Raw genomic sequence first — 15,605 nt, 5'->3', positions numbered from 1 at the left:
TTCAAAAATGTTTTTTATGTATCAAGAACTCTAGGTATTCACAAAATAGTTCTGTTAAGCTGATCAGAACTATGCGACCTTGAATTTCGTTAAAAAGTTAGCACCCCATCTTTAAAAAATTATTAAATATGATTATTAAGCGCATATGTCATTAAAAATCATAATGAACTCTTCGTATCGTAAAAAAAGAAGCAGAAATTATCATCAGAACTATTGTATCTAAAAATTAATTTTTCAAAAATTTTTAATTTTTTTTTTAATATTCGAAAATTTTTTTTACATATCAGGAACTCTAGGCAATCGCAAATTGAAGCTATTAAGCCGCTCAGAACTATTCCACCTCGAAATTGGATAAAAAGTTAGCACCCCATTTTTAAAAAATGTAAAAAAAATGTTTATTGAGCGAAACTCTTGTTATTAACTATAGGGAACTCTTCGTCTCGTCAAAAGGAAGTGGGAACTCTAATCAGAACTCCTGAGTACTATAGTTGGGGTGCTAACTTAACATACCCATATATATATATATAAAAAATCAACATATGATGTACTGATATACACAACTGATAACGAAGATAAGATATCCTTTAGGTACACGCGCACGCGTGTTTGTGGATTAACATATAGGATGTGTAGCGTGTTCATTACAAGCGAATCTATGAACATTACTTCCGCACTAGTAGCGCATTAATGCGAGATAATACTGATTTATGCGAAGCTTTACGGTCGAGTTTAGGTCGAGTTTGTGTCACATGTACTTTCGTACATGTGAATTTCGTTCTCAATCAATCGCCGGCTTTAATTTTATATTATTCCATTAGCGCATATTTTATTTAAATAAAATTATTGACAATCATTTTGATGCTAGTGTATATTACAAGTTTTTATAACTTTTTATCATAAGATGATTCTTTGAAAGATAATATTAAAGATAACATCTATTTATTTCTCACTTTATTTTCATTCGTTTTTTAAATTCCTGTATAACGTGAAAGTTAAAAAAAACTAGAGATGAACTTTTTTGTTATTATGATACATTCCATGTTAATTATTTCGGAAACTTTATAAATATAAATAATGTAATTTTTAAATCACTCACTGTACAAAATCTCAGAACGCAAGGCAATGGAGTCCGTGACATATATCGCGATCGCAAGGACGGAAAATTGCTACGAAGATTCACGAGAAAGGAACGCGTGGCAACGGAGATTGGCAGTACGCCAAAGCGCAGCGATGTCACGGGGGAAAAGAGCCGTGCATCATTGATGATTCGGTTCTGATGCTCTCGTGCGGCTCTCATTCTTCACAATGCAAGCTGCATCGTTGGCTGCAAATCTCGCGAGTTAGCTTCACGAGGCATTGCAAAGCAAAAGGACGGAAATCAGAATCGGTAATTCGATTATCGTACAAAATATGCCGTTCGGATCATACCGTCGAAATGAATCCGCAACGAATTTATAACAGGAATAAATTCAACCATCCGGCGATGGTCCGTATGTTATTGCCGCACTCGTGTCTGCACGAAATCGAGCGGACAGCGTTGCAATCCGTTGACAATATTCGAAAAGCGCTCTTCATCCGTGCCAATTTTCGTGTTCGTTAATCGCGAGTTACGCCCCTCATCCGATTATGATTCGATACCCGTTGCAATTCCAGTCGCGCCGACTGTAACACCACGGACAGATACCAAAAATTCTCTGTTACTTCACATCGCGAATCGTGAGATAAAAACAGCATCTCTACTCCCATTTTATTAAACTTCACGCGATATACCGGTCTGCGCGTAGATCTTCTCGAAAGAGGAAAAAGAAAAAGGAAATAAAGAAGGAAAAAGAGACAAAAGTATTTAGAAATGATTGAAAATGTGAAAGCAATCGGCCGGATAAGCATGCCGGATAATATGCATTTCGTGGAGAAAAAGAGCGAGAAATAATGCAAAGTGTGCAACTGGCAAACGAGAGATACGGCGGCGGACTGTCGGCGCAGCTGTGACTGTTTCTGCTGTCGCGTCGAGTGAATCGGTTCTCTCAACTGCTACAATAACAGAAGATGAAGGAACAGTGGAACAGGGTCGGATGCGACGCTCTCGGAAATTAAACTAACGACTCATACAGTAAAAGCGCGCAAAAGCAATGGTATTATATTATATTATAGCAGAATTAATTTGAAGGATCAGTGCCTAATAATAAGGGAGAAAATCAGAAAAGGGACTGAAACTATAAATCACAAAGTGTAGCAGGTTTTAATGATAGCTTACGTCGATATATAATTAAACTAATTTCAATTACTTTAAAATAAAATCGGTTTAAGAAATATGATACGCTTTTAAATGAATCCATTGTTGAGAACAACGCTCTTTTATATACTCAAAATTAAAGTCATAGTTAATATTTGAAGCTATTCGTTTCCGTTTTCAATTATATCGATATAATTTTCTTTGGTATATTTCGCTAAATTATAATATAAATAACATTTCCTTATTTGGAGTATATTTAAACATTCTTTATGGCATATCCGGTACCAATATTAAAAAGAAAAGAAGGTTAATTTAATTTAATATATCTGATTTGGAATATAATTAAAAAATAATTTTGTAAGAATTAATAAATATTACTAGAAGAAGATAAATCATATTATTTGAACTTCATATCGCGATTGAAAAATACAGAAAATCAATTCGCGATTTTAATGGAGGTGCAGTGAATTAAATAGTGTTAGGAGAGAGGGAGAGAGAGAGAAAAATAATTCATGATGTACTTTATGCGCTACGATATTGAAAGTATTCTTGCTACTGCGATCGTTGAGAAGATTTCGCCGGTCTGGGAATCGCGACGGGACGATTAAGAAAACTCGATATTCAAATCAATTGCTATCCCAATGTCCGTAAACCAGTCTCATAAATTTCAACAAAATGCAAACCAATCTTAGAAATCTTGGCGCATACTATTCATGTAACAAGTATTACGGCGGCGCGATATGCAAAATTTTCATTGCAAAGCATTCTTCTACGCGAACAAGTTTTCGCATTATCGTTAGAAAATGCGAGCGATCCACGGCATTTGAAAAGTCACGTTTGCTCACATGCATTTATTCGGGAACTCATTGCCACGGTTACGTGGTCGAAAGCTGGAAAAAAGCATCTCGCTCTCTTCGTATATTATTCAACGAGAGTTCAGTTTCAGCTTTTAACAATTTTATCTTAATAAAGAAGATATAAATGACAGCTAACGAAGTGCGAACAACAGGGGTGTTCTAGTTACGCGAACGTAATCAAGGAACTCCTCGTCATTTCAAAGCGTTTTCAATTCCTGAGTAGAATCCTATTTTATCATAGCGCAGTAATTAGGACAGAGATTATTACAACTGCGGCGTACACAATAATGCGACGTCTCGACCCACCGACAGCAAATTACGAAACTCCGAACTCTGGAAGTAAACTCTGCTTGGTCCGATACGGGAAGATCCTGGCACCAGGACCGAGTTTACTTTGGCGCTCTAAAGTACCACAACTCTCGCAACCCGCCTACGAAATAGCATATTATAATAACTTATCGTTAATTTCGGCCTGCTTCGCCGCGTAACTTTCGTAACGGAAAACCGTTCGTTGCGCCGGAGGAAACGTTAATTTAAGTAGACAGATCGATTTTCTATATCGATAGAAAACAGACGTGTGTATTAACTTGATACTAAGAAAATTAACGCGTATATAATCCTTTATGCCGCTTATATTACTATATAATATACAAACGTGTAGCATATCGCGAGGCACTGTCTCTTCTTAATTTATCCTCTAATCAACCGACGTCTTCATTCGCAAGGTAATCCAAGATATTGTCTTCATCCTAATCCTGCCGATGTTGCTTATGAGGTTAATTAACAAAATTACTAGACGCGCTCTCGGAGCACAAATTTATCATAACACACGTAGAGACGCAATCTCGGTATAATTTAATCAACATGTGTCGCGTTAACGAGTAACGAAACACGTACTTATCGCAGGTCGTATTATTTCAAGGCTCCAAGGTGAAACATCACGGATAAAGGAATAATCCACGGCCCCTACTACTCCGCAAATACGTAGGTAATACGTTCCATCGGAGACGCATTACTTACACCACATTAATCCCGAGGAGTCGAAGAGAGGATCGCTTTTTGCGTCGGAGTTTTATGACGAGTAAATCACGCTACACCAGAAATTGCACCCACTCTCATCGTGTCTAAATGCAAACCGCGCTGTCGCGTTTTAGCGGAACATATTGCTTGGTTCGATGGTCGATCGACAACTGTACTTGCATGCAGCAGAATTACACGCGTCCCGCGTTGCGCTGTCCGCGACACAGGTCATTGATGTTTACGATCCTGTAAACCAGCCTACATACGTCATAGTGTGCGATATACTAATCGTACTTCTTACACTTGTTAAAGTGATGACACATAAAATTTCATACAAATTTTACATACAAATTTATAATTCATAATTATCATCAGACCGCTAAATGACATAAAATAATCTACCAGCTAAAACTGAATTATCGAATTGTACACGGCGTTAAATAGATATGTATAATAATGGATCGATACGAATTAAACAAGTTTTCACTGCAGTGAATGGCACTGAAATTCAATAACGTCGAATTTAGTAGTAATTGATAGTAATCGTATATTGGATTGCCAGTAAATTGGCAATCCTATACGTGAATCTGGCGGCCAGATCTCGTGGAAATAAATGTTAAAATTTAAAAAAAAAGGTAGAAAGCGCGATAAGCTATAAATTTATAAAGATTCTAGAAAAAAAATTGTAATTGATTCAACGCTTTCAGGATTTTTGCTTAAGAGAGAAAGAAAGAGATCACTTTTAAACTTAATCATTAAAAATTCACGGACAATATATTTTAATATAATAGAATAGAGTATTTGAAAAATGTCAATACAACAAAAATAGTTCGCATTCCAAGGACGTGTAAAACGAAACAACATGTGCATAGAGTGAGAAAATTCTCCAGATTATTGCAGGATTCAAAGGATTCTGCTTACAAAGGGATAGAATGCGAGAGAGAGAGAGCGCGTATGTAATACTATCTGCGATATCAGATGCAACAACATATTTATCGTTCAATATATGATACTTCATGCTGCTTTACATACTTGCTGCGTTACGACATACGAACGCGTATATCTATCATACGAAGCACTGGCAAAGTAGGAATTTCAGATCTGTCCGTACGCAAATACCGAATTTCTGTCGCATGTAGTTCATCGGCAAGAGGATTGTGTCATCGGACAAATCGCACCCTATTCCTGATGCGGACCCTCGCTTAATGATTTCATGCCATAGTCAGATTCGTGACCGCACTGTCCAATCATCAAATAGCTTCGAATTTCATTGACCGATGCCAAGTAAGCAGAGATATGTAAATGTAGGACAAAAGCATTCGACGATTCGATATCTAACAGTTTAAAATCTGAAATTACATTCGCACGCGCAACGTTTAGATAACAACTTTTAAATATGCGCAAATCAACCAATACGATTGAAAGATAAAATTCAAGAATACTTTTGATGACTAAAAAAACATTGTTTCAACATAAAAACATTATTTTTTTAATCTATTAAACTCTTTATTCTATTTCAAAAAATCTGTTTTAAATCTCAGTCTTTTAGGGTTATTATTTTAGTAGTTGATACACCGAAAGGAAATCTTAAAAGAGACGTTTTAAAACGACGTTATTCTTAGAAAAGTCACATAAAGAGAAGGTAGCTTTGATATAGCGGGTCTGTAGAAATCGAATATGATTTCTTAAGAAAATCGATTCGATTAAGAGTGAATCCTAACAGGGTGGTTCGCTCTTCTTCGTCGCCCTCCCCCCTCGCACTCCATAAACATAGGATCGCTCGATTTTAAATGAAGCACTCAGCCGAGATTTCCCCGATCACAGTAATGGTTCTCCTACTTTACTCTTCTTCCACCAAATTTAACGCAAACCCCATTGTCCTTTTGGCCGCATCGTAAAATGCTAATTTGTGGCGTTTGAATAGATGGGATAGGCGAGGGGAACGGACAAGTGACAATCGTTAGATTCGCAATCGAGGAAATCCTCGAAAAGGCTATCGATTCTCATCCTCATGTCCAAACACTATGTGTGCGCGCGCATGCGTATGTGTGTGTGTGTGTGTGTGTGTGTGTGAATGTTGTATATGTGTAGAAATCACGTGTCCATGCGGGCAATCGCGAAAGGTGCTCTCGTGCGACCGCTACCATGGCGTTGGCTGGTCGGGACTGCACCATGTTCGAAATAACACTCAGGATTGACATTAGATATCAGTGAGGCCGATCACGCACAGGCAACGTGCCTACTAACGGTGCCGAGCTCGCGACAAGTAAATTTTAATTGAAGCACGAATCTCTCATTTTGTCTCGTAGTTTGTTGCGTGCGCCCGAAATACGCTTATTTTCGAAGAAACAACCAACTGTATCACAATGAGCTGCTATCGGAACTTGATATACATTCACGTGGAAAAGAGAGTTCCGTGTGATAAAGTATCTAAAAATTTAACTGTGTGTGACAACACAAAAAAATTGACGCATCTTTATATATCACTATATCAATAATGCATGCACATAAACACATACCGTAAAGCATTTTCGTATCGTATAATTATAGGTGCCTAAATCCAATTTTAAAAACTCAATGCCGTTCGTATAAACTACTATTGTGAGAATTACAATTTCAAAAGTACAAAATGCAAAGCTTTTACATTAAATATTGTCATGATTTTTGTATGTGACAGCTTTAGATATTTAAAACTACTTAAGTACAGTCTTAAAATGTTATGAACCATTAGAGAGCCACATTAGTATTTTAAAACATTATTTAAGACGATCTCAAATGAAGAAATGGTAAAAATATCCCAATTTAAACTCTATCTTACAGACACATATTGGCATGTACACTTTAAATTTGAAAAAAAATTTCAAATCTGTAAAAGAAAAAAATATGATATAAAGATACGTTATAAAAATTATATTTAGTCAGTGAAATAGATGACTTTAAGATCCCCTTTTAATCACGTTGGATTGTTTGTCACGTTCAAAATCACTTTTCTATTGAAGTGAAATCCATTTTACTCGAAGAAATGAGAGAAACTGACAGAAAAAAGCTTCAATGTCCTATCTTTTATATGAGGCAAATACGTTAGAGTCCCTTATTGACAGAAATGCAATACTGATGGAGCATCCTGTACACTCTACTAACTCTCCGCATGATACTGTAGTTAATTGCATTTGCACGATGCTAGTATCCAATATACTGACGTCTCCTATCATTTTTATCTAATTACCAAGTTATTAACTTACCACTCGCTCTTCGAGGAAACTCTCAGAAGCGGAAGAGAAACGCAACGCGATCTGTACGATACTACAACGATTTCCCCTTTCTATCAAGGTCCGGGCGCCCAATAAAAGAGTTTATCGAGGTATCGCTCGAAAGATAAAATTGAAAACCGAGATCCTTCCTCCCAGCCATACCATCGAAATAGTCGTTCAATACCGACAGTATACTCTACTTGGCGCGACGCAGTCGGCGAGTGAGAGTTGCGCGGCGCGGGAGTGAGGTGCACCATACTTTACGGCAATCAAAAGTTCGCCGATGGAATCTTCCCGATCGTAAACAGTGTAACGACGCTCGGGTCAAAATTTATCGCAAATTAGTTTCGTACCTGTGTATTTTACGTGCGCGGCATACGGTAAACGAATATACATAAATCAATACGAATGGATACAAAGTATTATCTTGCCCCTCCCCCTATTGATCCATATAATTCGGCTCTATAAAAAATGTCAAGAACAACCGGACGAGGGGACCGTGCCTCTCTCGGACCACCTGATGGCGCACGAATAAAGACTTTTTATGCGAATAAAAAGTAGTAGCGCCCTACTATATTTTTATTTCGCCGTTCTCTCTCCGACTCAAATGACCTTTTAACTCTCGCGAAAAGTATACGCCCACGAGTTCGCCTAAAATAGTCGGAATATTTTAGAGAGTTGTGTAAGAACATTTTGCCATGCGTTGCGTGGGTGATTAGCGGATGAAAAGTCGCCGATATCGCGACATTATTACCTACTGAATAACGACGTCGTAATTCATATCAAAAATACGTGTATTGCGTATGGAATAGAACGGTTGATAGAACGTTCGTGTTGCCGCTCTCGCGTCTCGTAAATATTCATTTAATCTGATCTAATCTCTATGAATATATTCCGCGTCTTGTGTAATTGTCGGTGAAATTGCAAGTCGATATCTAAATGACCCGATCGAGCCCTTTGTAACAGAGTACGCATCGCATGGCATATATCCACGTGTATCGAGATAATAAAGGAGAAAGCGTCAGAGAGAATGAAGGGAAACGAGCGACGAAACGGTCGGCCGGAATTGCAGCACTGGCAGGGAGAAAAAGACGTGTTATCCAAACGGACCGTAATCCGACGTCGGGGATATCTATTATGTTCGAAACCAGACTCGGCTTCCGCGTATATTATCGATTCACGTCGCTCCGTCAATTACCCATCTTATAGAGCGGAACGCGCGGAATCGACAACTGGATTCAGTTAGGTATATAATCCGTCCACTGGCAAGTGACATTGATATTCCTGGCGCGTGAGTAATTCGTGCGCCTGCTAAGTGTTGAGCGATCCGTCCTGTGCATAAACGACAAACGACGTAACGAGCGTAGAATCAAATTAAAACGCAATGACGCTTCACCTCGGCCTCTCATTATCTATTCGCGCCGTGTGTGACGGTCGGCTGCATACGAGTCGACCGTCGCCGGAGCGCGATAATAATGAATCATCCGTGAAATTATTTTGTCCTTTAAACACGATTATAATGCGCTTGTGTGTATGCAAATTTCTCGCTACAATGGAAACAGGGGTTTAAATCGACTTCAGTTGATCGTGCAAAATCTGTTACACAGAGCAAGTTAGTTTAAATTGGATCACCGAATATATAGAATTCGCTTTATAACTCACTTTCATATCGCTGTTCGAATTCATATCGAGAAATGTACGATTGAAAAAAAATAACGCTGTAAACACACATTAGATAAATAAATTTTTTATAAACTCTTATTTTTAAATACGCTGTTGATTTATCTTCTTTATACGAGCGACTGATAGCAAGTCTGCGGAAAATTAATGCAACGTAGGCAAATTAATGCAACGATGTAAGATAGGAAATATGTTGTACATTCCGCGGGAAAGATACATAACTCGGAGTGATGAGGGTTCGCCTTGTTACACGAGGCAGAGAGAGAGAGAGAGGAAAATTGGCGCAAATCCACGAATTTCAAATGGGTCGTGAGTCGCCGTGTGCGAGAGATCCCTTTCGTGGCTCGTTTCCACATGTGTAGTAGAATATCGTCGGTCAGACGGATCTTCTCCTCCCGGTACTCGCGGTGGAGAGCAAAGGAAATTGCGGTAGAAACGGAAACCAAAGCAATGGTGAAATTCATGCAATACCACGCCCCAGCAACGCATCTAATAACAATACTTGCATTAGGTCATGCTCTCCCGATGTAGACAGCCGACGAAATGCAGCTTAATGTAGCGCATTCGCGTTCGTTGTTTCGTCTCGCGCTATTTGAATGTCCACGACGCGCGGAGTGCCTCTTGTTTCAGGATGCTTGAATTAAATATGCACAGGCAGTGTCACTTTTGTGCCATTCAAGAACGAAACGTGGAATTATGCACGACGCGTAAGCCGTTCGGATTGCCTTTTGTTCGCCGTTCGGTCACGCGATAGTTTTAATTCATTTATCTGAGAACGGCATCGAAACTCGTATTCGAGAATCGAAATAGATGGCAGGGATATCCCAATGGCAACCAGACTCGGAGAATAGTCCGATACAATTCGGTATGAACGTCGATAACGTGCCGGCGAATACAGCGGCGATAACACGTTTACGCAGCAAGATGGGCAAACAGAAAATTGTGCCAACGGTACAGCTGTTTAAACTATCGTACTCGCTGAGTGCGCAGTTCTGATTAATCCGTAGGGTGCTTCAAAAGCGGCGATGAAATACAAGGCACATTTTTTTCTAATAATCGCAAGTTCGGTATTCCGGTAGATGCATCAGAAATTTTTTTGATCGAAATTTCCATACGCTAAAAGAATTTATAACGCTAAACGTGATCGATTAAAAGAATTTCACACATAATTCACCTACAATCTAATAAGCTGTGCTAGGAAAGAACGATTTTATTGAAATATCTAAAAATCTGGCTAGATATATATATTATGAAATTAAAAATAATTTTATTGGACCATCAAAATTATGTGGCACACTTAAACATAATGAGCAATGCTGCAAAAAGTGTTGACGTTCTATAGTAATCAGCTTGAGTGTTGTACATCATTTTTTGACATTTTAACAAAATCATTTTTCAGATTCGTATCTAGATAAATTTTTTAATACTTTAGTAATATCCTGTATCTATAATATCAATATAATAAAATTTATGAAGTAATTGGTAAAAAATATTCTGCTCTTTTTTTTAATCCTGCCGTGAATATACATATAACTATGTTTAATGGAGAACAATATTATATCGGAAAAATGAGACGAATGAGTTATTATGGCAGAAATTCACCGCAGAAATGATCGTACATTATATTCAATTTTGATTTCGGTATCATTCTACGTGCGGCAGAGTGAATTATGATCTCAAGACGCGTATATAAATTGTATGATATTGTTAAATGTGCAAACGCACGTGCGAGTATACGCATGAACATATACACTCCCCGTAAAGCCTCTGCTGCATCGGATATGGTAAACTCCGCTCGCAATCTCCCGATAAATTGTTTTAAGTGGATTACCAACGCAGGTCTCCCGGAGAACTTTACACGACGATATTAACGATGGCAGAGCGACGGCGAGAGAGTTACAATAAATCATACAATTGTTCACTAAAGCTTCGCATGACACAAGAAGCAAGCCGAGAAATGTGCATTTCACCATTATCAGCATCGTCAAATATTCCGACAGCATTAAATAGTCATACCGAGACTATGATATCTGATATTTTATCGTAATGGTGTTAAAACATAGTATATATATAAATGATATATAAGTATAAAGAGAAAGAAAAACATTTATCAGTAAGCGCATCGGTATTGCGAAAGATATATGTACAGTTTTCATTATTACATTGTCACTCTTTATATCGCGGTGCGATTTCGATCGCCTTCATTATTGTTACGGTATTCTAAATGCGAGAACGTGCGATACCGCGCTTGGTTGTTATTGCACGGGTCCACTTGGCCGATGCGCATACTATCGAGCGGCAATGCTAAAGGAGAGAATGTCGACAGTAACACGAACTCCATATACCTATGTGGACTCCATATTCCTCATGAATGTGAACGCGGTATTAGACTACGGAATATGCAGGGGGTGGCGCAATAAGTTCTCGCTGTGGAATCGTATCGAATGTGGGTCCATTTATCAGACGCCGACTTGATCGTAGGGCGCAAACAGATGGTGTTCCGTTCTCAATACGTGTGTGGAGCCGGCTCGAAGGTTGACTGCACCTGACCGAACGGACACGCGTGATCGCGTGTATTTGCCCGATTACACTACGTGTCACGTTTTCGAACACTGCAGACAAATGGATATATCGCCGCGAGCACGAGAACGCGTTACACCGCCCCCTCTCGATAGAAATCTCATAGTCTTTATCAGGATGAAACTCTATATTACGAACCAAAATTTCTTCTTAGAAAGGTCGTGTGGAGCGTCGTTCGACGATAGCGTATCGTATATCGAGAGGGTGCAGGAGATAAATCGTGAAGATATTTTATGTCGTATGGAACTCGAAATATTTCACGATACTTATTTATATGAAACTAAAAATACGAATAGTTCGCACGCATAGAACAGTCACACAATACTAGTATCGGGACATGTGTGTTAAAAAAGTTACCACTGTGTTACAAGAAATTGAAGCGTGATAAAGATGAAAGATGTTTGATCACACATGCACGATAAAACACCCCCGACACTTGCGATAAATACGGTCTATCTGTAATATGAAAAGGTAAAAGTGACAGAGAAACCTCCTACTAATGCATCCTACATATTTTATTGAAGTCAGACCTTGTTTATTTTTCAGACGACTTATATACATATTTGCCGAGTCGGTATAATACATTAGTTATACGCTTTCATCTTCCTTAATTAAAATATCCTGAAATACACGAACGCATCAACTTTAAACAGCAACGTACTGAGATTTCTGTCGCTTGCTCGCTAAGAGATTGCTATTGATAAAATAAACTTTTCGGGCTTTAAACTACACGAAGTTCTCACAAGCCGGATGTACCTCGCCCTATTTCTAATCTTGCGCGGACAACGCGGGGGTGTCTGGCATGGAAATGGTAATTTATCCGACGACCTCGCTCTCCCGCGTTCGTAACATGTAGAAGCGGGCAACCTTGCCGTGTACCTCGTATGCTCGATTAATCATTTAGCTGCCTAATGGCCTCTGTGAGATTCGGCGTGTACATGAGACAGAGTGTCGACGTGGCGTACATTTCGGCCGAGTACGTCATTGCATGTCGTATGGCAAAAAGTCTATCTTTTCGAAACAGTCGCGATCCTTTTAGCCTCACGCAAGGGTGGTAACCACCGACGCGACGCCAACGAAGAGTCGGGACGAACGTTCGCTTCTGATCGAATTCTTACACAGGAGAAGCGGCCCTGACGGTGCGACGACGACGTTATCGCTACGACGACGGTACCGAATAGGGCGATAAAGCCTGAGATGGAATGAGTAGAGATGACAATATAGAGAGAAAAGAGAGGAAGAAAGAAGAAGACTCGTCACCGCGTATCGCCGATGTCGGATCGGTGACGAACATGAGAAGGAAGGAAAGTGAATGGGATGGACGAGTGTTCATGGGTGTTTCTCATAACCAGGGAAAACGATGCCGGGGTTGTTTGCGTGTCACCGTTACATTTATTGGCAGCAGATACGATGATGCGTCAGATCGTTAGGGAGAGAGACCTTAAATAGACAGTCTTTCACGCTACCTACCTTTAGCTCCCTCTGAAGAGGGAAGATGAAGCAAAAGAACAGGATGAAGGGGAATATAGGGGAGAGGGACAGAGTTTATGCGGCGTTGATAACGGATGAAAAATGGAGAGTCACGGGTCCTGATTAGAATCGAGAATATGAATCGGCCCTTTCGATCGTCAATATTCATGGATGCGGCAGCGCTCCGGGTAAAAATCTCAGTTAAATGGAAAAAAAAATGAATAGGCGCCGAGAAAACAATCGAACGGGTGCGCTTCCGTACTGTATACAAAGCAATTAAAGATACAGAATGCAGAAATCTATGACAGTACAAGCCAATGATCGATGACCATTAATCAAAGGTTGAAAAGCAAATATGTACTCCATTTATTTACAGATAATAATTAGTGCAAACAGGGAAATTAATTTTATCATCTAGAATTAAAAATATCAATTCACGTACAATTAGAACTAAATTTAGAATAATCGAAACTAATAATTATTTCAAATTTATAAAGAGAGAGAGCATTTTCTTGTATATCATAATATTTTAGCTTTATCGCAACTTTGTTTAATTTAACTGTCAGATAGACGATACAGAGCAAATGTTGATTGAAAAGTGCACGAAAATACGAACTATTTTACGCGTGCTGGCGACAGACTAAATGTTGGATATCGTTAGGAATTAATTAACGCTTCCCAATCAACTGCTTGCTTACTGCAACGAGTGCTTTTAACATGTTTCTCATGTAGAAAATTTGTTTCAATCTATTTACACTTACAATGTGTGAGCAATGACGATCCTAATTTTATATTGATGTAAAACGTTTGCGAACCCGCCGATGCGATGTAGTTCAAGGCAAACGAGCGTAACGCTTCCAGTTTGTCTCTTCACCATTACGTTGTCCGGCATCTGCTCTATCCCTGATATTGTCATTCGATGCTGTTGTCGAATGTTTACGAGACATTTAACAGTGTTTTTTATGCAAACAAGACTACACAAATGCTTTGTATACCAAAAACTTGTTGAATTCTAAACGACTATTAGTCATAGAAAAAGCTTTTGTTAATACGCATTAATTTAAATATTAATAAGACAGAAGCATAAATTAGTCGGCTAATTTACTTGGTAAGTGACATTAACCCTTATGTCAATACCCGCAAGTTTCAATAGCGTTATGTCAATACGGGCTATGGCAGAGGACGAGACGTAACGAGAGAGACGTACCGTAATTGTCGTAATCGTGATGAAGGATAAGAAACAATGATTTTAAAAATATATGTTAGTAACATTTTTTGTTAGCAATGTATGTATTGCAGATACTTAAGAGAGAAAAATATTGGTTAATCTAAAATAATAATTCCAGAGGAGGTGGAAATAAATAAATCATATTACATATTTTTAAATTAATATTTTTAATTTTATTTCAGTGTGTGTATTTACTTATTAACTATTAAGATGTATGCACATACATCTTAATAGTTAACATTATTCACCTCGTCTTTTCGATGACTTTTCCCGACTAATAACTACTACGACATCTTCGTTTTTCTCCGTCTTATCCTACGTCACATCTACAACAGTTATATCTCGTTCTCTGCCATGATCCTACCTAAATATCCGGGTACCCGCCACGGAAATTCGCATGTTACAGTTGTAAATAGTTTCCAATTACTTCTTAACCCCCAAGACCGTTTTAAGACTTATTGCAGCAACAGTCTGCTTACCTAAGAGTCGACGTTCTAAATAATTCTCCCTATTTTTCTGCAGAGCAAGTACAAGGTGTCGGACTAGTAAAATATTTCGAAAACAAAACATTTGAGAGAAAAATGTTAGTTGTAGGGTTTTAACAAATGCATCAAACGGTGATACTCCACTTGACTTTAAGCGCAGGTATAAAGGAGCTATCACACCGAGATCTTTTCAAATTAAAACAATAAAATTCATTTTGATTAGGAATTTTCTGAGATATTAATAAAGTTCAGGTGCACACACCATCGGATTTATACATCTCTTGTAGTGTGCGTACACATGTACTGTATGCGTAATGTGTGTGTGTGTATGCATATATATTAAACTAAAAATCTCTTTCCAATATATTTTTTAAATTTATAATTATTCTAATATAAAATATATATGTTAATATCTAAATACCCTGGTTATTAAACAGGTATCTAGTCAAGTTTAATGCCCACAAACTCATAATTTTTTTACAAATATTCAAAAGTAAATTAATGAATTTACCATATGTAAAATCGTCTAATGTATATCCGGAATTACTTAATGATATTTTTAAAAACTATTATTTTAAATAGAAAGTTAAAATAAAGATTAATCGAGCTTGAATTTTATATTTAATTTCTTAAAAATTTTCAAGTTAATAAATGTAAATCAAAATTAAATCTCCTAAAATTTTCAGAAAAAAATTTTGTCCTGAACAATTTTATTGTGTATAGTTATTCTATTATATTCCAAATATTAAAATTTCCAGTGCGGCGAAATACTAACGTACGAAGTTATGGTTTTCATTATTC

Source organism: Cyphomyrmex costatus, unplaced genomic scaffold (genome assembly GCF_001594065.2).
Source record: "Cyphomyrmex costatus isolate MS0001 unplaced genomic scaffold, Ccosl1.0 scaffold36, whole genome shotgun sequence".
Taxonomy (NCBI): domain Eukaryota; kingdom Metazoa; phylum Arthropoda; class Insecta; order Hymenoptera; family Formicidae; genus Cyphomyrmex; species Cyphomyrmex costatus.
Note: the sequence above shows the minus strand (reverse complement) of the source record.